At 37.8% G+C, this 24,607-nt stretch overlaps 1 pseudogene; it reads right to left on the minus strand.

Annotated features, from left to right (window-relative positions):
- Positions 1–64: 64 nt before the first annotated feature.
- Positions 65–24,265, minus strand: LOC149261983 (crocetin glucosyltransferase 3-like; annotated as a pseudogene).
- Positions 24,266–24,607: the final 342 nt, after the last annotated feature.

The following is a 24,607-nucleotide window of genomic DNA, read 5'->3' on the forward strand; positions in this document are numbered from 1 at the left end:
CCAGCCGCCCGCGCCCGCCCGACTGGTGGCTGGGTGATTCTGGGAATCACCCAGGCGACTGGAATCACCCAGCCACTGGCCGAGCAGGCGGGCGGGCCACTGGGTTGGCGCCAGCCAAGGCCGCGCCACCCTGGTGGCCTGCCCACCCCCCTGGCTGGTGGCTTGGTGATTCCCAGAATCACCCAGCCACCAGCCGGGCAGGCAACTGGTGGTTGGGTGATTCCAGGAATCACCCAGCCACTGACCGGGTGAGCGGGTGGGCCACCGTGGTGGTGCAACCCTAGGCTCCACCACCCCAGCGGCCCGCCCGCCCACTCGGCTGGTGGCTGGGAAATTCCGGGCTGCCCCACCTCGACGACCCACCTCCCCGCCTGGCTGGTGGATGGGTGATTCCGGCAGCCCTGGCTGGTGGCTGGGTGATTCTGAGAATCACCCAGCCACCAGCCGGGGAGGCGGCTGGTGGCTAGTTGATTCTCAGAATCACCCAGCCACTCGCCGGGTGGGCGGCTGGTGGCTGGTTGATTCCGGGAAGCACCCAGCCTCCGGGAATCACCCAGCCACCAGCCGGACCGGGCGGGCGGCTGGTGGCTGGTTGATTCTTGGCCGGCTGGTGGCTGGTTAATTTTGGGAATCACCCAGCCACTAGCCGGGAGGGCGGCTGGTGGTTGGTTGATTCCGGGAATCACCCAGCCTTCGGGAATCACCCGGCCACCAGCCGGGCCGGGCGGGCGGCTGGTGGCTGGTTGATTCCCGGAATCAACCAGCCACCAGCCGCCCACCCGGTTGGTGGCTCTGCCCAGCTGGTGGCTGGTTGATTCCCGGAATCACCCAGCCACCAGCCGGGGGGGCGGCTGGTTGATGGTTGATTCAACCAGCCATTCCCGGAATCAGCCAGCCACCAGCGACCTGCCCAGCTGGTGGCTGGTTGATTCTCAGAATCACCCAGCCACCAGCCGCCCAGGTGGGTGGTGGCTGGTTGATTCTGGGAATCAACCAGCCACTAGCCGGGCTGGCGGCTGGTGGTTGGTTGATTCCCGAAATCACCCAGCCACCAGCCAGGCGGGCAGCTGGTCGCTGGTTGATTCCGGGAATCAACCAGCCACCAGCCGGATGGAGCCACCAACCAAGTGGGCGGCTGGTGGATGGTTGATTCATGGAATCAACCAGCCACCAGCCGCCTGCCCAACTGGTGGCTAATTGATTCCCGGAATCACCCAGCCACCAGATGGGCGACCAGCTGGTGGCTGATTGATTCTTGGAATCAACCAGCCACCAGCCGATGGTGGCTGATTGATTCTCGGAATCAACCTGCCACCAACCGGGCGCCCGGCTGGTGGCTGGGTGATTCCGGGAATCAACCAGCCACTAGTTGGGCGGCTGGTTGGTCGCTGGTTGATTCCCGGAATCACCCAGCCATGAGCCGCCTGCCTGGCTGGTGGCTAAGTGCCCGGTTGGTGGCAGGTTGATTCCGGGAATCAACCAGCCACCAGCTGGGCAGCTGGCTGGTGGCTGGTTGATTCCCGGAATCAACCAGCCACGAGCCGCCTGCCTGGCTGGTGGCTAAGTGATTCTGGGAATCAACTAGCTGGGAATCAACCAACCGGGAATCAACCAGCCGCCAGCCGGGGGTGATTCCGGGAATCAACCAACCCACCCGGCTGGTGGCTGGTTGATTCTCGGAATCAACCAGCCACCAGCTGGCTGCCTGGCTAGTGGCTGGTAGATTCCCGAATAAAGCAGCCACCAGCTGGCCACCCAACTGGTGGTTGGTTGATTCCTGGAATCACCCAACCACCAGCCTCCCGCCTGGCTGGTGGCTGGTTGATTCCCGGAATCAACCAGCCACCAACCGGGCGGGCGACTAGTGGGTGGTTGATTCCCGGGAATCAACCAACCAGCAGCTGGCCGGGAATCAACCAGCCACCAGCCGGGCGGGTAGCTGGTGGCTGGTTGATTCCCGGAATCAACCAGCCACAAGCCGGGCACGTGGCTGGGTGATTACGGGAATCAACCAGCCACTAGCCAGCCACAACCACCAGCCGGGCGGTCGGCTGGTGGCTGATTGATTCCACTCGCGTGGTGGCTGAGTGGCCAAGTGATTCCCGGAATCAACCAGCCACCAGCGGGCAGCGGCGGGTGGCTGGTGGCTGAGTGGCTGGTTGATTCCGCCCGCCTGGTGGCTGGTTGATTCCCGGAATCAACCAGCCACCAGCCGGGCGGGCGGGCGGCTAGTGGCTGAGTGATTCCGGGAATCAACCAGCCGGGAATCAACCAGCCACCAGTCGGCCGCCCAGCTGGTGGCTGGTTGATTCCCGGAATCACCCAGCCACCAGCTGGCCGGCCGGCTAGTGGCTGGTTGATTCCGGGAATCAACCAACCACCAGCTGGCCGCCCGGCTGGTGGCTGGTTGATTCTGGGAATCAACCAGCCACCAGCTGGCCGCTCGGCTGGTGGCTGTTGATTATGGGAATCAACCAGCCACCAACTGGTCGCCCGGCTGGTGGCTGGTTGATTTCGGGAATCAACCAGCCACCAGCCACCAGCCTTCTGCCCGGCTAGTGGCTGGTTGATTCCCCGGCTAGTGGCTTGTTGATTCCCGGAATCACCCAGCCACCAACCGGGCGGGCGGCTAATGGCTAGTTGATTCCCGGAATCAAGCAGCCACCAGTCGCCCGCCCGGCTGGTGGCTGGGGGATTCCGGGAATCAACCAGCCACCAGCTAGGCGGGCGGCTGGTGGGTGGTTGATTCCCGGAATCACCCAGCCACCAACGGGGCGGGCGGCTGGTGGCTGTGTGATTACAACCAGGCGGGCGGCTGGTGGCTGGTTGATTTCCAGAATCACCCAGCCACCAGCCGCCCGCCCAGCTGGTGGCTGGTTGATTCCTGGAATCAAAAGCAAAAGGAGAGATAGTTAACATTTATCAAAAACCACAATTATTGGTTAACTATCTTATAGATATTTGTTCAAATGAAGGAGATTGGGTTCTGAATTTATTTTCTGGCTCAGGTAAGTTTTATTATATGGAATTGAATTTCAATATGTTATTTTTTAATTAATATGTCATTGTACTAATTTAGTTCATTATTTATTTTGTGCTTGATAATTAGGTACAACGCTAGCATGTTGCCTTCAAAAAGGAAGAAATTGCATTACAATTGAAAAAGATCCAGTACAGTGCAATTTCATTCCCACAAAAAATTAATGTTCTTCAATTTCTTCCAGATGCAATGCAAGAAATTGGGTTGAATAAAGGGGACTTTAGTGAATCACGTGTGGCAAAAAAGGCAAACGAACCCCAACCACCATTACATGAAATGTTTGGAGAGACATACATTGGAAGATTCGCAGACGTAAAAGACCCATTAGAAGAGGAAAGTGAGCAAAAAGAAACAGAAAATATTGTGGAAGAAGACAATGATGAAACTCTAGAGGACGAAGAGTTTGGATTATGTGACATTGTTGATTAAATTTAAGTTATGCTTGTAAATCAAGCTTTGCAATCTTTTGACTTTGACATTTTATGAGAAGAATAAACACTCAATTAGGGTTGTTATACGTTCAATATTTGTAATATGTGATTTTCATATTGATTTTTAAGTTAATCATTATTTTTTGAAAAAAAATGATTATTATAATTTTTTTGACATGAAATTCATAAAAAAAGCTATTATTTAACCATTTTTAGTTAAAATTATCGTATAAAAATTGTGATTTTGACATGTCAATTCTAGCAAAAAATTATCAAAACGTGTAGTTTTTTAGTTATATTTATGTTAAAAATTGTTATTTTTATGTCCATTGTTAAAAAATATTGTTTTTTAGAAACAATTATTTCATGTGGATTGAAAAATCAATTAAGGATGTATAAATATGTAGAATATCGAAAATTCTAAATATCGACCTCCTAATTTAAAAATGCAAACCAATAAAAACCTCACTAAAGAAAAAGTTAAAATTAAAATAAAAAACAAGAAAATGTGAAGAAAACGGCCACTTCAAAAATGATCAAATTACAAAATAATTATTTACATTTTATACATTAGAAAATTTAAAGCCAAAACACAGGTCTTTTAAAAAAAGGGGGTGATGCACAATACTCACTTTTTAAAATCAACATGAAAATCACTACCATTCTAAAACGATTCTAAAATGTAATGTACATAAAAAAATTAAAGTGCCAAAAACTATGCTCTAAAAAAAACATGTTCGTTCTGCATCACCCCTTTTCAAAATTAGGTCACTTTTTTTCTATATCTACGAAATGGGTAACAGTATCAGTTCTTGTTTCAAAGTTTACATTGTTTTTGGTAAGAATGATTTATATTCTTAGAGGAGAGAAATCTTAGAGTTACATTTGTGCATGATTGTAACATTTTAGATAGTTCAAATAAAGAAGGAACTTTAGAGACTTCATTTTATGGTTTAGTCAATACATGGTTTTAGACATTTGGATGAGAGAATTATTTGAGTTGTCTCTGTGCATGATTGCAAAGTTAATGAAAAAACTCAATCCTCTTTAGGTATCTTCATATTACTACTTTTTCTATCCATTTGTATATATTTCAACCGTGTTTCATCTTACCTACACATGTCCCTCTACTATGCAATAATACATGAAGATGGAGAAATTCAAGCACAAATTTTTATTTTTTACAATAAGAGAATTCAATTAGTAGTAGGAAACTCATTATCTAAATTGAAAACAACTTTGAGGGATCAATGGAATTCATTCAAGGCCCACAAAATGAGTTCTAACCTAGTCATATACTCTTTACCATTGAATTTTCTTCCTTGAATATGGTATACAACCTAATTTTGGTTATTTTAAGAAACTTCCTTTATCCCATTGATAATTTTATTTCCAAAGGTGTCTTATCAGTAGCTTTTGTGTTCTCTCATCTAACATAATGATAATATTTAAGTGTGTAGAGTTTGTGCTCAGTCATCCAATTAATTCCTATATTTAAGTGTGTAGAGTTTGTGCTCAGTCATCCAATTAATTCCTATACCAAATAGTTGTAGATCATGTATATGAAAAGGTTGTTTAAGTAGCATTTTAAGGTTGTGTTAGTTCCAGAGAGAAGACTTGGATGATTTAGGGAGATGAATGAGAATCCTTCATCTCAAGTGTTACAGTAAGAGCATTTGTTCTATCCAAACAAAAGTACTTCTTCGTGACTCCCCTTCACTCTATAATAATTGTATTTTTATGAACTTAGTGGTAAATTTTTCAAAGGAATGAGGGTGTTTTAGCATGAATAGCAATATTTTGTTATTATTATTATTAATAATAAAAATCTACATTTTTAATTTATTAATCTTGTTATGTAAAATTATCGAAATATCTTAAGAGAAAAAAATAGTTCAATAATTACAAAAATATAGACTTAGTGAAACAAGTTTATGAGTATCTTTTATGCTAATCTTGTATATTATAGTTCTAAAAATAGTTATATTTAAATTCCACCTCTTTTAAATGAAGTAATTAGTACAATATAGATGTCTAAAATTGAAATATAAAACCTTTACCTAAAATTTCTAGTATACTTAAAAAAAATTGAGTGAATTTGAAATACAAAATCCTTTAATAATAAAACCTCTATCTTCAAATCAATATTTTCAAATAAATTACACCATACTAAAGCCGAAACATCATTTTGGATTATAACTTTTCATAATTGCAAATATTTATCTTTAAAATGCACACAGACCAAATTATAAGTCCACCCCTTAAGGTAAGTACAAAGTTATATGCTCCTTGGCAAAAACGATGTTTTCTTATTTCAGAATCCTATTATCTCATAAAAATTATATTATTGCATTTTTATGGACAAGATTTCAATTTGTAATGTGCATAATAACTGCATTTCTCGAATAGTGAATCTTATTAACTCATAAAATTTGAAGAAGATAAAAATAATAGTATTATTATTTTACGAACATAATTTCAGTTTGTAATTTGCATAATAACTTCATTTCCCTGTGCATGCACAGATATGAACGCTTTCACAATTTTACGTGCACTAGTAATTGATATCTTTTGTCTGTCATTCATTTGGTGATAAAATGATGTAGAAAATGTTTAATAATAATAGTGAATTTCAATATGATATCTCTGTATAATTGGTTTATGCACAAATAATAGTGAATTTCAATATGATATCTATGCCTAATTGGTTTAGGCAAATGGAAAATGTGTTTTTGGTGTAAAATTTTTAAATGCGAAAATAATTAAAAATGTATAATATTTTTTTTTTATAGTATAATTTTGATTTAAAATTGATTACTTTATTTGTATAGTGATTGTAATTACTAATCTCCTTTTAGAAAAATCATGAATTTAAGTAATTTTTATGTGTTTTATAAAGTTAAGGAATATTTTCAAAATATTTTTTGCTTTCTTCTTTTTATGTAAAAAGTGAGCTGTTTTTCATTTTTCCGATATATATTTATTTTTCTAATATGTAAATAAAGATTTAAACATGATTTATATCTTTCTCAACTAAAGTTTACTATATTTATTGGCAATTATCACGAAATGGAACATCTTATTAGTGTAAGATTTTACTCTTATATGTGTGGTATTAAATATTACATCTTTCATGGAGAGTTAGTTTTGAATCACAATGTTTAATTCAATTTAAAAAAAACTTTTACCTGTTTATATAGATATATAGAGATTCTCTTTGATAAATGTAAAAAGCAAAATTGTACATTTTGGAAAATAACAATAGTATATAAAGCTTATAACATATTGATATTCATTTGGATATCAATATGGTTTCTCTATTATTTGAATCTAACATCTTATTAGTGTAAGATTTTACTCTTACATGTGTGGTATTAAATATTACATCTTTCATGGAGAGTTAGTTTTGAATCACAATGTTTAATTCAATTTTAAAAAAACTTTTACCTGTTTATATAGATATATAGAGATTCTCTTTGATAAATGTAAAAAGCAAAATTGTACATTTTAGAAAATAACAATAGTATATAAAGCTTATAACATATTGATATTCATTTGGATATCATGATTTATAATTTCATAAATTATTATAAATACTTAGAAACTTGATAACCTTACATATCCGTATTATAGAAATAGAAAGTTTTTTTTTTTTTTTCCATATTTTCTAAGTTTTAACTTTCACTAAATATTAAATATATTATAGATATTAAAATGAGTATCTATGTAATAAGTACATATCTTTATTAAAATAATTAATAAAATAAATATATTATAGACACTTAAATAAATATTTATGTTATAAGTACATATCTTTATTAAAATAATATAATGAAAAAGCACCATTATCATAATAAAATAATATCCTTTATGATAAAATAATATATATATTCAAAATTAAACATGAACAAATCCATATGTCTATATATAACTTAGGCCCATAATAAGTGATTTGAGACAGTGAAGTAAAATGAGTTGACTTGATTACTACATAGCTTTTTTATCTCTATGTGTATTAACATCAACTACTCAATCCCCATAGGAATTTGAACTAGCAATTGTACCAGATGTTACAATGGAAATGGCGTAAGGCATAAATTTAAGAGCAACAAATGCTAACAAAACATCTAGAAATGCATCATCATTTTCCTAGACAACTTGAATCGAAGGAGGCAAATAATTTGTTGAATGAGTTCAAGAGCAACAGATGTTAACAAAACATAAATTCAATAGAAACAGATGCTAACAAAACATCTAGAAGTGCATCATCATTTTCCTAGACAACTTGAATGAAAGAGGCAAACATTTTTTTGAATGAGCATAATGCCATCTTCAGTAGATCATTTTCGAAGCTTTCATCATTTTTCAAATCCAGTGCCTTAGCGATGGAATTCAACAAGTTTCCAATCTTAAAATCCTGCGAAATAGTAACCAAGATGACATCGTCAAAGATACCACTCACTCGAAATGGTTAAAGATGAGTTGGAGGAGGGACGTTTTTCGAACCCCGCACATTAACCATTGGATAAGTAGGCTGGGTAAGCCATTTTTGTAGTTGCCCCTAATCAAATTTCATATAGAAGCCAATGAAGTTGACGACTGGGATAGGTTGACAAAGGATTGGCTTTGGCTCAGACACTGTAGTAGGCACAATCTGCTCCACATCGACAAGAATCTGAAGGTCATATTTAAACCATTGAAAGTAATCGTTGAATGTTGTCTTCCATTCTCTAAATTTTCTAGGAACCGAACCAACCAAACCAACGCCTTCGTTGTTGCTTGATGATATCGATGAGTTTTTGGTCCTATATGAGGGCATTGCTCATGGCTCTTAAACACGTTTCTGTGTAGAGCTATCTATAATATGTATCTGCAACACTATAGGCATGGGAGTGGTCATTACCCACGAAGTCAAGGTGCATTTGCGTGTCTCAACGATGATGGTCTCCTCCTTTGAGTTGAAAGTTGATGATGCTCCCTTTATATTCCTCTGAACCTCGGCCTGTCGGACCACTTGCTTTTCCTTTGCGTGTGGCCGAGATTACTGGAATACATCTGGCAAGATGTATGAAGTGCCTACCTTAGTTACATTGATTTGCATGATAAATATAAAGTAAAAGAAAACCTCATAAAATGAGTTCGCTATTGATCAAAATTCTGCTCATTCATTGACAGATACAAAACAAAAAGGTCTGGCAAACTTCTGAATAATCACATTGAATAATTCAGTGAGCAAGAAAGGATTCGAGGATGAGGTGTACCCTTTAGAATCTAATAATGGAAGAGGCATTGGCAGCTGGATTGGCATCGGTATCGGCATTCGCACTCACATTAATCAAAACTTACATTGATGAAGCCATGGTGCAAGGTCAAGTAATCAATTTAGTTATGGACTAACAGAATCTACGAAAGAAGCATCCCTGCAAATCTGAGGAAAGATAATGTTAAATCAGAATTGTTATTTCTTAATTAATGCAAATAGGAAACAAAGATATATGCCTTGAAGATTTGGAATAATATATATATATATATATATATATATATATATATATATATATATATATATATATATATATATATATATATATATATAACAAAGACTTCCCTTCAATGCATGATGAATTGGTTAAAGAGTTAAAACCCATCCATATCTTCGTACTATTACAAATCCCCCAAGTAACTTTGGAGTAACATAAGTTTACTTAGTAAGTAATAAATGCTAGGTAAGCAAAAATACATTTTGAACATCAGCCAGGGTAAAAATTCATGTCAAGGAAATGGAAGTATAATAACATCACATTTCATAGGAGTTTTGTCACAGTGATAAAACACTCAACAAGAACAAAATGAAACAAGATTATGCTCTCAATGAGTCACTTTCAGAAATTTAGATACAAAGGCATTATCTACTTCAAATAAGAAGTGTTCCTTACAACTGACAAATCACCATCATCTTGCCTCAGACAACTCAATGACTTCTTGGTTATATGTAGAATCCTCAGCCCACTCAAGCCTTCTAGGTATCAGTGCATATTCTCATCGACGAATCACTTCTTGTTCCTACCATTCCTCCAAGCATTCTGCTAGGCCCTCTCCTTCCAACATGCGTGCAACTTCTGTCATCTTTGGTCGTTCCTTAGGTGAGGTTTGTGTACACAATAATGCAACCTGGATTATAGCTTCAACTTCCATTGGATTATAATTCTGCTTGAGGTTCTTGTCTACAATGACATCTAATCTTTTATCTCTTTGCAATTTTTTGACCTGTGACCAACAACAATAAATAATTTAAACTCCTCTCTATGATTCAACAAAAGATTCATGTACCATGACCAGATATGTGACGTCCATACAGATTATACAAACAACGTAAAAATCCATAGGCACCCCTTGGCTCAGGCTTTCCAGTGTCGAATTCCAGCCACAGTGACTAAGGAACCCTCCGGTAGAAGGATGTGACAGGATCAGCAACTGAGGCACCCACTTTTTGATAAGAAATCCTCGCTTCTTTTCCTTCACTCGCTCTTCAAATCCCTCTGGTAGAAACTCAGCCGAGAACTCTGAATTAAATGGGACCTCCAACGGTGGCCTGACGACCCAAATGAAAGGCTGTTGACTCGACTCCAGCCCCAGAGCCAACTCCTTCATGTGTGACGACGATATCGAATTTTGGGTTCCAAAGGAAACATAGAGCACAAAGGAGGGCGCCTGGGAATCGAGCCATAGCAAAGATGCCCTTGCATATTCTGCCTCTGCCTGCTTGCCCTGCAGTAGAAATTCTGAATCAACAGTTGTATTTGAAGAAGAGGAAGAGAGAAATGAAGAGGGTAGGATCGGTCCGACCACCCAAACTGGCCTGCCAGTGGATTTTCTCATGTGTCGGAGACTGCTATGCTCAAGCTCTTCGAACATATTACAGATTAACCCCCAACTACACACGTTGCGAGATATCTGGCGATTCATGAACAAGATCCAGGCATCGGATCCTGTGGCCCTTTTTCAATATAGAGGGAGCTGAGATCGATCCAGTGTAACATGAGGCATGTCGGGCAGAACAAACTCCTCGACGTCGGTCTTCGTGTGAGGTAGATGAGTGCAGAGGGAGTAATAGACGGAGGTGTCGTAAGCCCCAGAAGTGCATAACTGGATTCTTGGTATTACCAACCTGTTCCCTACATCCAACTTCCATCCCAAGAACATGTCCTTGATGATGCATAGTGGCAGGCGCCCACCATCTTCTTGAGTGATGTGGCGAATGAGGCGCTTGAAATGGGGTTCCAGGTGCTTTGAGGCTTCCAAGAAACAGAGGTAAAGATGTTTATGGATGGAGTCCATGTTTTCGGTGTGAGGAGGAAGACTGTGAGTGTCATTGTAGTAGGGTAGCTCTGCCAGGAAGATATCTAGACCGGTGCTAGAGAATTTGATCTTGGGTCGCAGGCTTCGGATGTTGAGAGGCATATTGGCTATGGTGATGGAAAAGATGGTTCTTTTGGCAAGAAGCTTGGTGAGATGTAGGAAGGGAATAACATGGCCCTGAACCATGGGGGGGGAGCATCACCACATGGTGCTTTGCCTCTTTGGTGGTGATAGTCCTTAAATTCTCAGCGGGGAAGCACGTGGTAGAATCAATTATGGGTGGAAAATTTAGGCAAAAAAATGGCCCGAGAACTCGACAAATGCACAGGCTAGAAAGATTACACCTATTGCTCTATAAAACTTGCGCCTCCTGCTCAATGATTCACATTTCATTAAATGGAAGGCATGCGAGGAAGAAAATTAAAGTTGATCGAAGCAATGATGTCTATGGTGAGAAATAACTTACAATCCAATTAAAAATCAATGTTCGGCTTCATAAACTCATATGGCACTCTACAAATGAAATTCCATGGGTTAATCTCTTGTAGAATCTGTTTGTATAAAAAACAAACAAATCCCTCAAAACCCATACAGTTTTTTATACGCTCAAAATCTTATCCTGCAATCGACCAAGATTCATGTTGTGGCCTCTTAATATTTTAGTTTTGAAATCAAGAACTTTAACCCAATGAACCACAACTGCTCCGTAGACAGCGCCTCATCGATATAAAAAATTAAGGAGGTTGGTTGACAGTTCATAAAGAAGTCGGTTACCTGTTCATTCCTCCAACTACCGAGTCGCAACCATTGCGCCATTCAATTTAAATCAACGGTTAATTACAACCTAATCATCTAACAAAAGATCCAATGGCACAGATTATGACAAGGATGCAGCTAAATAAGTTCTTTTCAAAGAGAAATGCCTTACAATATTATTACACGACCATTACAAGTATGATTCATTAGAGTTCATATTATGATTTATGTATACTTTCTAAATTAATTAGACTTATTTTAACATAATACAAAAATAAAAGCTTGAAATGCAATTTTTGTTAACTTGGCTTTTTAATATTTATTTTAAATCCAAAAAAAGTGATCCTAAGATTAAGCATTGACATTTGTTCATAACACACTGTATATAAGTATTGTATCTTTTCCACAAGTTTTTGCTGGGAAAAAATAATTCTTGGAATATATAGTTGCCTCCATTAATATGCGCATTTTTTTTTATAATGATGGTAAAACACATTATTTCTAAATACAATAACTTTGTAGAGTTGAGGCTTCTGTGATCCATAACAAGTTTGCGAGAGATTTTTCGGCGAAAATCACATGAGAAACCATTTTTCGACGCGTTTCGAACCAACTAGTGTGGTTCATTGTCAGGACAAGTTGAAGAAACAGATCCAGTCTAGCATGTTAAATAGTCTAAGCAGAGACTCCAACGGCTAATTTTTGACTCCAGGACCCAGGTCAAATTTTCATTTATTAATTTAAAAATATTATTATTATTTATTATTATATTTATAGAACCAAGTTAAATTAGGTAAAGATAAATAAAATAAATTAATGGTTAGTTTTTTAAAAATTCATCTATTTCTTTAAATTATTACTTTTATATATATATATATATATATATATATATATATATATATATAGATATATATATATTAAAATAATAATATTCAATTGATAAGAAAAGGTTAGGATTAATAAAATTATATAAATAAATACGAGGTTAGTATAAAAAGTTAATTTATTTGTTTATTAAATTATTCATAAATTATTATTTACTAATTATTACTAAGTTAAATTAGGTACAAATAAATAAAACAAATTAATGGTTAGTTTTTTTAAAATAATTCTTTTATTTATTTAAATTATTAATTATATATGTATATATATATATATATATTTTAATTAAAATAATATAAAATTATAAATAAATACTATACATTTAATTAAAATAATATGTATAAATTGACCAATGGCTAATATAAGGACCATGGTCAAAATTAGTTATATTGGGTGTAATATATATATATATATATATATATATATATATATATATATATATATATATATATAAAGTAATTATAATTAGTATTAATAGTTAGTTAAAAGGTATTATTTAATAATTAAAATTATAAGTTATTTAGTACTCAAAAGGAAAGTAGGACCTCTCCTGATATTATAAGACTAAATTACCTTTATATAAAAATATACATAAAATAATGGGATGTTAAGATGAAAGTTAGTTACAAATAATAAATAAAACAGAACGAGAAAATTAAGTTAAAAAATAATAATAATAATAATAATTAATTAAATAAATAAATAAAATAATAAGTGACAAAAAATAAAAATAAATAAAAATCAATCAATTAATTAATTAATTAATTAACTAAATAAAAATAAAAATAATAAGTGACAAGAGAAAGAAAAGAAAATAAAATAATAATAATAATAATTAATTAAAAAAAATGAAATAAAAAACAAGAGCCGAGAAAATAATATTCAGTATAAAAAAAAAAAAAAAACGAGGAGGGGGCAGAAAAAACGACTAAGAAGAGATAGCTGGGATCCAACACCTACTGATTTTCCAGCCATCGTCTCTATTGAGATTGCTCGGCCTATTTTCAATCTCAAGAGCTTCCCTAAGCTTTCGATGATGGAAGCGCGAAACATTAGCAATAACACTAGCCTCCTCAATGCAAACATGATGATTGGTTTTTTCTACATGTTCAGCTAAAGCGGAAGACTTAGCTCTTCTATGCTTAAGGTCAGCTGCATGCTCGCTAATCCTTTGATTAATGGAGCGACCAGTCTCACCAATATACGGGGTCCCACAAGAGCAGGGGATAATGTAAACCCCTTTCATATCTTTGGGGTCAATAGGATCCTTTACTGATCTGAGGGACGAACGAATGGTGTTAAGGGGTCTAAAGGTCACAGGGACACTATGCATCTTGAGAATCCTTGCAATCTTATCAGTGGTCCCCTGAACATACGGAAGATGGACACCTGGAATCTGTTCCTTCGGTTCCCTTTTAGTCAGAGAATTCTTAGCGGCTTTAAGGAAAGCCTTCTGACCCAAGTATCTACTATAACCATTCTCAACAAAGACATCAAGGAGATGGGATTTTTCTTTCTCAAAACTCTTCTTATCTGAGATCCTCAGGGCTCGGGTAGCAAGGGTATTGAGAACCCCCATCTTTTGAGCCAGGAAATGGTGAGAATAGGCATGAAGATACTGCTCTGTATGCGTTTTATTCCGAAAAACTTGGTGGGTGAGGGAACCATCACTATTCTTAGAAATAAGAATATCAAGGAATGGGAGGCACCCATCAACTTACTAGTCCTTAGTGAACTTAATGGCTGAGGATTGATTGTTGAGATGCTCGAAGAAAAGATCTAATTCTTCTTGGCCATGAGACCAAATGACATTGGTGTCATCCACATACCTTTTCCAGAGATTTGGCAAGAGCCGGGAAGAATTTAGAGCCTTGGACTCAAAATCTTCCATAAAAAGATTAGCAACAACAGGGGATAGGGGAGAGCCCATGGCGACCCCACAGGTTTGCTCGAAGAACTCTCCCTCAAAACTAAAAAAGGTGGAAGTGATGCAGATCTCCACTAGCGCGTCGACAAATGGTTTCTCATGTGATTTTCGCCGAAAAATGTCTCACAAAAATACAATAACTTTGTAATTTTTAATATTATAAGTTATAATCATTTCCGGTGTAAAATTCATAATATTATTAAATATTAACGTTTTCTTAATGATTAATTAAAATGATTTTTGTTTTAATTTTTTTTTTCAAGTTCTTTAAATTAACAAATAAATTAAAAATTTATCCATTCTTAATATCTACTATATCAATAAGCATACTAGAAAATCCAATACTAAATAAAAAGATTATCCACTATTAATAACTATTAACATAATATGAATATCAAAAATTATCAAAAAAAGATAATACACACTAGAAAATCAAATACTAATTAAATTTTTTTATCTATTATTAATAATTATTAGTATAATATGAATATAAAAAAATACAATACATTTTAATACTTGAATGTGATTTAGAAAATTTTCAAAAAAATGGCATCCCCATTTTTATTAATAATAATAATGGAATCCTAAAATAACATTGGATGAGGCAATTATCTTTTTGGCTACAAAAAATTGGATTTGCTTTGAAACTCTAGCTACCGAACCTTGTATGGCTGCTCAATCACTCTTCTCATGGCTAGTGCTAATGAAGAGGGAGTGAAGCTCCTTCATACAGTCAAATTGTAGTAGGATTTAATCATATTAGACAACCTTCTACCTCAAATGCTTAGGTTTCTAGTCAAAACCCTAAGGGGGATCATTAAAATGGTTTATTACCCAACTCCCCACTAGGGAAATGAATTTCTAGTAGTTGTCCCCAAAGCAGTAATATATCCAAAATTTAAAGTACAATCCAACTTGCTGACAATGCTAGACCCTCCAACATTCACAGGGTCTCCCCGATATGTGCTCCCAATTAGACCTCACACTACTTCGTATAGGAGCCCCATCTAGAATATGGCTCAGTTTTCAGTTACTTCAATATTTTCCTTGGCTCTAATTGTCATCAAGAGAGAGGAATGCATATGTGCCTTTGAAAAGCAAGTGAGTGTGCCTGGTGAATGTTCGGTTGTAAGTGTGTCAAGTTTCTTCTATTGTGGAGAGATAAAAGAAAGTGATCATCTAAGAGAGAGGTAATAGTACCACCCTAGTAGAGACACACGTAACGAAGAAGGATTCGTCTAACATCTAATGGAATAGTCCAAAAATATATGATGATCAATACAATCAATCATCAAGAGAGATTTGTATAGTATCCAATAGAATGGTCCACAAGGATGTGACAACAATAGTAATCATTACAACTCATTCTCAATATGACAAGTACTAAAATAACCGAAATAGTTCAACTACTCTAGTATATATTAAAGCAAACATGAATTACAAACATCCACAAAATAGTCTTACAAATATTTATAATCCACATTGCATGAAGAATGTGCTGGCTATGAGGCTTCCTATATTAAGTAAAAATTCCAAGACACATGTAACAATGAACACCACTAGCTCCAATAGTGGAGTGTTAAAGCCACTCCTTGTTCCACAATAGAACTAGCTTGTCTCTCTAATGCTATGCGGGAGGATTCAAGGTGAAAAGTCCTTTGCTCATACAGTGAGGGTGTATATATAACCAATGAGTTGATGCTTAACCTTCCTTGTGACTCTTTGACTACCCTCATGACTCTTTGACTTCCTATGAATTTTTGACTTTACATGACTCTTCATGTTCTAAATGTGTCCTTTGGACTTCCACTTTAGAATACATTTTTAATAGATAGTTTACGTAATCCACAATATGGTGTGGCATGTGACAACTCATGACATGACATGACATGACACTACTAACATGGAATTCCTTATTATCTGGAAATTTCAAGCCACTTTTGCTGCTCCTTGCTATCTGTCTTCTTGAGAGTGTTCTTTTATCCACCTCTATATGACTTGATAGTAAGGAATCTTTAATGATCTCAAGTCTTGAGTTGTGGTTGCAAACTGGTGCCCCTTTGATTTCTCTCGGTATATCAGCTTGCATACTCACCTACAAAGAGGTCTTTCAACATGTTTCCCTTCTTCATCTCCTTCTTAACCATCTTTCCATGGCATGATAAGGTACCTACATCTGCAATTCACTCAGATGAAACGACATCAGTCTGACAAAAACCCTTAGTCAAAGATAGTGGATGTTGATCCATTGATTGAGACAAAACGGGTGATAAGATGGGAGTGGGGCTCAGTGACTGTGCAATTTTTTAGTTCAAGTCAAGATGGGTGAGCCTTGATACTATGAAATTCGCAGTCCAGGCTGGTCTGAGGGAGGAAATTACGCAATTTTGAAGGTCAATGTGATAGGGTGAGGGGATGGGCACTAAATCAGCCTATTGAAATGTTCTGGGAGACAAAGGATGTTGGATGATTACGTAATTGTGTAGCTCAAGGGATCAAGGGTTGAGCTTAAGGCTAGGGATTGCATAATGCGTAGTTGAGGCCAAGTTGGGAAGATGGATTGCGCAATTTTGGGAGTCAAGGCTCAAGCTTGAGCGCTGGAACTATGCAGTGCAATAGTCTTAGGAGGCAGGAACTACGCATTGCATAGTTTCAAGAATTAAGGTCTCAACTAGAGGGTTGAGACTACATAATGCATATTTTAGGAAGGCTGAATGAGGCAAAGCTGCTTGGTACTAAAGTTTTCAAAAATGACTAAAGGAAGGATTTGCGAGGCTGATGTGAATAGTGATAAGACCTCAAATGTGATCACACAATTATAATACTTGATGAAAAAACAACATAGATCATATAGTACATGTGAAAAACAAAATTCCCTCAGTACGATGACTTTAAGACCACTTCCAACAAGCGTGACATTAAAGATACACTTTGTGATGACCGTGAAGACACTTGTTCAACATTGCTTAAAACTTTATAAAGGAGTGTGACGGATGTTTAAAAGGTTAGATAAACGTGTTTACACAAAGGTAATCCCTTGAAACCACCAAAATAGACTTATGCACATTGTGTGACAGCTAACATGTGAGAAGACGACATTTTGCCTATCTTGTGAAAGGAACCAAAGCACTTCAAGGAATCACATGGAATGAGTTTCAATGTTTGTGATGACAATGTACAAGACCAAGAAAGGCTCTGAAATTGAGTGTAGGAAAAAATACTAGAGGGTATTATAGCAACAAAAGCATACATGTATTGGGGAATATATTCAATATATGCAATATCATTCCCTCATTGGGAAGTTTCTAGGTACTTGGCCCTAAAAAAAACCACTCTTGTATTAGATCTAGTAGAATTGGAAACCTAAGGGGAAAATCAAGATGGAAGTGGGTGTTAAGGTTTTTTTTTCCTATAATATTTGTAAGCATTGAAGAAACAATGTGGATTTTGAAAATTGCCCATACTTCTTCAACTCCACTAGAATCTATCTTCATTTTTTGATAGAGAGATTTATGCGTGATAAAGAATATTTCACTATAGTTGTGGCCTAGATTACAATGTACTCATTGTCATGGAAATTTTTGGATGAGGAAACCATTGCTAACATTGGAAACTCTTTTTTACATTTTGTAAAAGCCTCCAATACTAAAAATCAAGCCAGGTATATCTCCTATCCCTACATTTGTGTTTATATGAATATCTTAGAGATACTACCAGAGTCCAATGGTATTTACTATCACGATGAAATATGGAACTAAACTTTGGATTATGATCATATTCTTTTTGATGTCGAAGATGCCATGATAATTTTCATCTTTATAGAAATGTCCCACTTCTAGTTGTAAATGCTAGTAATGATGCTATACCTACCTCAGATGAGAAAAGTTTCACCAAATATGGCAGTTAATGAAAGGGCCCAACCCTCCCCCCCAACCGAAACCCAATCATATTGGGAGGAAATCAGCTACCAATGACTATTTTGGCCTCCTCTCCATAATGGAAATCCCGGACCCTGCTATGTCCACACCATTCGTCAAACCAAAATGTTAAATGCTAATCCACCCCTACGTAACCCATATGAGCTACCGCCTTCCTCTTCGGCACCTCTGAATGCCAAGAAACTCTTGATTCTCCTTCATATATGTGTTCTTGAGAGTGTTCTTTCATCCACCCCTATATGACTTGATAGTAAGGAATCTTCAATGATCTCAAGTCTTGAGTTGTGGTCGCAAACTGGTGCCCCTTTGTTTTCTCTCAGTTGATTAGCTTGCATACTCATCTACAAAGAGGCCTTTCATCATGTTTCCCCTCTTCATCTCCTTCTTCATCATCTTTCCATGACATTATAAGGTACCTACATTTGAAATTCATTCATGATGAGATGACATCAGTCCGACAAAAACCCTTAGTCTAAGATAGTGCATCTTGATCCATTGATTGAGCTGAAACTAGGTGACAAGCTAGGAGTGGGCCTCAGTGACTGCATAATTGCATAGTTCAAGCCATCAAAGGTGAGCCTTGAGCCTTGATACTCTACAATTCATAGTCTAGACTCTACTGAGGGAGGAAACTACGCAATTTTGAAGGTCAGTGTGATAGGGTGAGGGAATGGACACTGAATCATACCATTGCATAGTTATGGGAGACAAAAGAGGTTGGGTGATTACACAATTGTGTAGCTTAGGGGATCAATGGTTGAGCTTAAGGCTAGGGATTGTGTAATGCGTAGCTAAGGCTAAGTTGGGAAGATGGATTGCGCAATTTTGGGAGCCAAGGCTCGAGCTTGAGCAATGGAATTTTGTAGTGCAATTGTCCTAGGAGGCAGGAACTGAGCATTGTGCAGTGTCAAGAGGTAAGGTCACAACTAGAGGGTTAAGACTGTACAATATGCAGTTTAGGAAGGCTGAATGAGGTTAAGTTGCTTGGTATGAAAGTTTTCAGAAATTGACTAAAGGTGGAATTGGTGAGGCTGATGTGAACAGTGATAAGACTTAAACTGTCATCACACACTTATAATACTTAATAAAACAAAAACATATATCATCTAGGATGTGTGAAAAACAAAATTCCCTCAGTGCAATGACTTTATGACCACTTCCAACAAACACAACACTAAAGATACACTTTGTAATGACTGTGAAGACACTTGTTCAAAAGTGCTTCAAAATTTTGAAATGAGTGCGATAAATGTTTAAAAGGTTAGATAAACTCTTTTACACAAAGGTGATCCCTTGAAACCACCAAACATACTTATTCACATTGTGCGATAGTGAACATGTGAAAAGATGACATTTTTCTGATCTTGCAAAAGGAACCGAAGCACTTCAAGAAATTACATGTAATGAGTTTCAATGTTTGTGATAACAATGTACAAGAACAAGGAAGGCTCCAAAATTGAGCGTAGGAAAAACTATTGGAGGGTATTATAGTAATGACAACGTAGTTGTATTGGGGAATATATTCAATATATACAATATCATGCCCTAATTGGGAAGTTTCTAGGTACTTGGAACTCAAAAAAAGCACTCTTATATTAGATCTAGTTGAAGTGGAAACCTAAGGGGAAAATCAAGATGGAAGTGGGTGATAAGGTTTTTTTTTACTATAATATTTGTAAGCATTGAAGAAAAAATAGGTTTTAAAAATTGCTCATATTTCTTGAACTCCACTAGAATATATTTTCATTTTTGGACAGAGAGATTTATATATGATAAAGAATATTTCACTATAGTTGTGACCTAGATTACAATGCACTCATTTTCACGGAAATTTTGGGATGAGGAAACCCTTGCTAACATTGGAAGCTCTCTTGGACATTTTGTAAAAGCCTCCAATACTAAAAAGCAAGCCAGGTATATATCCAATCCCTACATTTGTGTTTATATTAATATCTTAGAGCTACTCCCAAAGTCCAAGGTATTTATGATCACGATGAAATCTAGAATTGAAATATAGATTATGAGCATATTCTTTTTTTGATGTCGAAGATGCCATGATAATTTCCACCTTTATAAAAATGTCCCACTTCTAGTTGTAAATGCTAGCAATGATGCTATACCTACCTTATATGAGGACATTTTCACCAAATATGGCAATTAATGAAAGGGCCCAACACCCCCCCCCCAAAACCGAAACCCAATCATATTGGGAGGAAATCAGCTACCAATGACTGTTTTCACCTCCTCTCCATAATGGAAATCCCAGACCCTCCTATTCCCAAGCCATCCTTCAAACCAAAATGTTAAATGCTAATCCACCCCTATGTACCTTGTATGAGCTACCCCCTTCCTCTTTGGCACCTCTAAATGCCAACCCCACCCTCCCCACCCCCTTGCATTTTGTTATTCTAGAGAGTGTCTTGGACCATTCCCAACACCTCATTGATGACATGGAGTTGGATACCCTTGACCTCTTGGAAATCACCAAAGGTTGGAAATGAAAGGACCCAAAAACATTCCCTAAGCATCAAGTCAAGATCCTAATTCAAGCATATTTTAAGTCCTGTTAGTTTGCCTCCAAATTGTATTCTAGACAACCAAACACTAGAAGGTTGGGAGTCCAATCCTAGTCAATGAAAGAAATAGAAAACTCTCACAAGGAAGAAAATAAAAAGGGAAGGAAAAGAAACCAATAGATCTTGGAATAATAGGGATACATGTTGGTCAACTCAAGGTGGATAAAAGAAATTATGAAGGTATTTCCCTCCACCAGTATTCCTCCAACATGAAAATCATCTCTTGCAATAACTAGGCCTTAATTGAAAAGGAAAACAAAGGATCCTCAAATAAAAATGGTTCTGTGAAAATCACACCTTTTATGTTTGTACAAGAAACAAAATCTTAAGGTGATCTCATCAATAAGGTAACCAATAAATGGGGTATAAATTACAAAGCTATAGATTTGGATGCCCAAGGGAAATTAGGTGAACTGGAAATTATCTAGAATGCATAGGAGGAGCTCATTATCAACATGCTCACTTCACACTGAATTGTCATGATCTAATTTCAACTTATTGGCTCTATTGAAACCTATTACCTATCAAATGTTTATGGCGCCCTCACCAAATGAAAGACATATTTTTCTTAGATCTATTACCAGCACCAGTAACATGTTATCTCCCTCCCCTTGGATAGGTGGCATAAGAAGACTCAATGTTGATTTTATTAAGTTTCAAGACACATTGGCGACCTCCCTCTTGGTGGATTTGGACACTACTAATGACACTTTTACCTGGAATAACCGAAGAGGAGGAACCTAACAAGTGGCCTCAAAACTAAATAGGTTCCTAGCATCATAATCAATAATGAACTGGGATATCTTTCTCGAAGCATCTGTTCTCCCTAACCATGAATCAATTCATTATCCTATTTATTTGACATTCACACTAAAACCAAGACCAAGAATAAACCCTTACCCCTTTAGAAAATTTGGTTTTATCATCCTGATTTTCAAGCCAACATCAAGACCTGGTGGAATGAATAAGTGAACCTAGAAGGCATCTTATTGTACAACATGTAATAGAAGCTCAAATACATAAAATAGAAACTCAAAGGTTGGAACAAATAGAAATTTAACAACAGTCTAGAAGAAAAGTAGAAAGTAGAAATGAAAATGGAAACAATCCAACAAGAATCCATCCTCCGTGATACATTAGAGGCTCTAATTAAAGAAGAAGTAGTTACTCTCACCAAAGTTGAGGAACACAAAATGCAAGAAGAATTACTTTGGAAATAGAAATATAGGATACAATGGCTCATAGAGGGAGAATGAAATATAACATTTTTCCACAAATCCATGTTGCAACATCACCACCATAATCACATATCCTCTCTCAAAAACCAATATGGAATTAAGATATAGGAGCATCAAGAAATAGACCATGATATCAAAATATACTATGAATACCCTCTCACATAACCCATTTCCATTAGATAGTAAGTGATCCAATTAATCATAAAGCATATTCCTTCATTGGTAATGTAGGAACATAATGAAGCTCTCCTTAGAGAAATATCCTAAGAATAATGGAAGCTACTGCCATAGAAATGTCTAGTAATAAAGCTCATAGCTCAACTAGTTTTGTAGTATAATTCTTTCAGAACTGTTGAACCACTATAGGTTATGATGTTTGGAAAGTGGTGGATTCATCTCGGAAAATAAATTGCATCTTAACAGCCCTTTATTCTGCCTTCCTTGCGTTAGTTCTTAAAAAGGACAAGGTGGAGGACCCCAATGGTTACTGTTAGCTACCTATACCAATAGGTTTCATATTTTATGATTGGCTATGAAAGGTCCAAATATGCTCTGCTTTGATGATTCAAAGATCACATATTTCCATAAGAATACAATTTGTGCTTATAGCTTAATATGGACTCAAATTTTGATGGATGGTCCAATAGTCTAATCTGGATCATGTCATGTTTTAAATTTTCAGCTTGTAGAATAGAGAAAGAAGTCTGTCCAAACTGTTTAATCTTGGCAGACAAATAGTTCAGGTAGAGAAAAAAGGCTCCCAACAGCTTAATTTGGGACCTTGGAAGAAATAAGGGTAGAAGTAGATAGAAAAGCAAAAGAAGAGGCCAAGGAAAAGAAAAGGCAAGTAAGGGTCTGCAAGTCCAAGTGCACCCTCCAAGAAGAAATAAAAAATGCTAGGCAAAGTAGCTGGGTAAGTAGATGGGGTTGCAGAAGTGATATTCATTTCCAGAGTGAATCTTGCTGGTTTAGATAAGAAAACAAGGCAGAGGAGCATGTCTAATTCCCCAAATCCCCTTCCACTCCTATTACTAACATCCCTTCATCCATGGAGATTGATGAAAAATCTGAAGTGTTATGATGGTTCTTATGACTCTAAACGCCACATTTCCTATGTAAAAATCTTTTCATTTTGATCTACTCCTTAAACTAAGTAAGTTTCAGATAAACTTAATGGTTTTCCCCCCTCATTCACATTTTCCCACCATATTAACCTCTAATACTACTATGTAAATCCCCTATATTACCTTTCCCCTACTAGTATTAACACCATGGTGTATAAACCCCAAATCTTGTATAAATATCCCTCCCCTTGGTATTATAGCCAATAAGTTCTGTGTCAGGGATCAAATGGCATCTGGTCACTTTGATGAACCTAAGTCCAACCCCCTCCCCTCTTCTGAAGTCATTTGGCCCCTTAGAAAACTTCATTTGCCAAAAGAGCCTCATAAATGACCTTGTTTTACCTATACCCGCTTCATTTGCAAAAATAACCCAAAATACCCACTTTGTTCGCTTATCCTAAGTATCGGGCCTGCATTATTGCGCATTGAAAACCATTATAAATCTCCTTTACCCATAAAACCCCTTTGAAATTATCAAAAATCCAAAAAAAACCCACCTTTTGGCACTTATCCAAAGTTTCTGCGCGCACAGTTGATTTTTTAAATTACATTGAAAAACCTTACAAAGCACCATACCCCGATGGTCTTCCGCCTAAGCGCGCATCCCGAAAATAAATATTAAATAATACCGCGCCCGCGTCCGTATCCACCTATCATGTCATCATCCCGTCAACCGTCGGATCGGACCCACGGGATCCGACGGTCCTTATTGATATCGGAGCGGCCCCCACGACAGAGGTTTAGCGCCCGAGAAAATGACGTAGCGATACGTCAGGGCGCGGCCACGCGTCACCCGTTCAGGACTCTCGGAGCGCCTTCTGACAAGATCTGGTCCGTATCCAAACCGCCCCGAGAAACCATAGCAGCTAGCGCTTAACCGTAACCGCTACGGCTCTGACCGCCCGGTTGCTGGTCCCACGTCACCCCCAGCCTGCCATCGCATCAGTCCTTTTGTCCGCCCCTCCGCCGACGTGGCTGCCACCGCACCATCCCCCATGGACCCATAGCAGCTCGCCACGTCACCCGATGACGTCAGCTGACGTCATCCGACCTTGACCCCACCAATGACGTCATGCTGACGTCATCCTAAAAAAGGCGCCAAATGGCCAAAAGGTCTATATTTCGGCCAAAAATCACATTTTACGTTCCTTTCGTTCATTTTCTACTGTTGTTTTCTGCATGCTTCTCACGTCCAAATTGCTACCAACCTGCTAAATCGACCAGGAGACCTCCAGAGCACCAATCCTGCCCGCATATACGACCTCTGCTCGCTGTTTATCAGGTATTTCTCATCATCTATCCTCCGTACGCCTGGAATTGTCTGTAAAATTATTCAGAA

Source organism: Pinus tabuliformis, chromosome 6 (assembly GCF_031772625.1).
Source record: "Pinus tabuliformis cultivar Carrire ecotype Pingquan chromosome 6, CPIR1, whole genome shotgun sequence".
In the NCBI taxonomy this organism is placed as follows: domain Eukaryota; kingdom Viridiplantae; phylum Streptophyta; class Pinopsida; order Pinales; family Pinaceae; genus Pinus; species Pinus tabuliformis.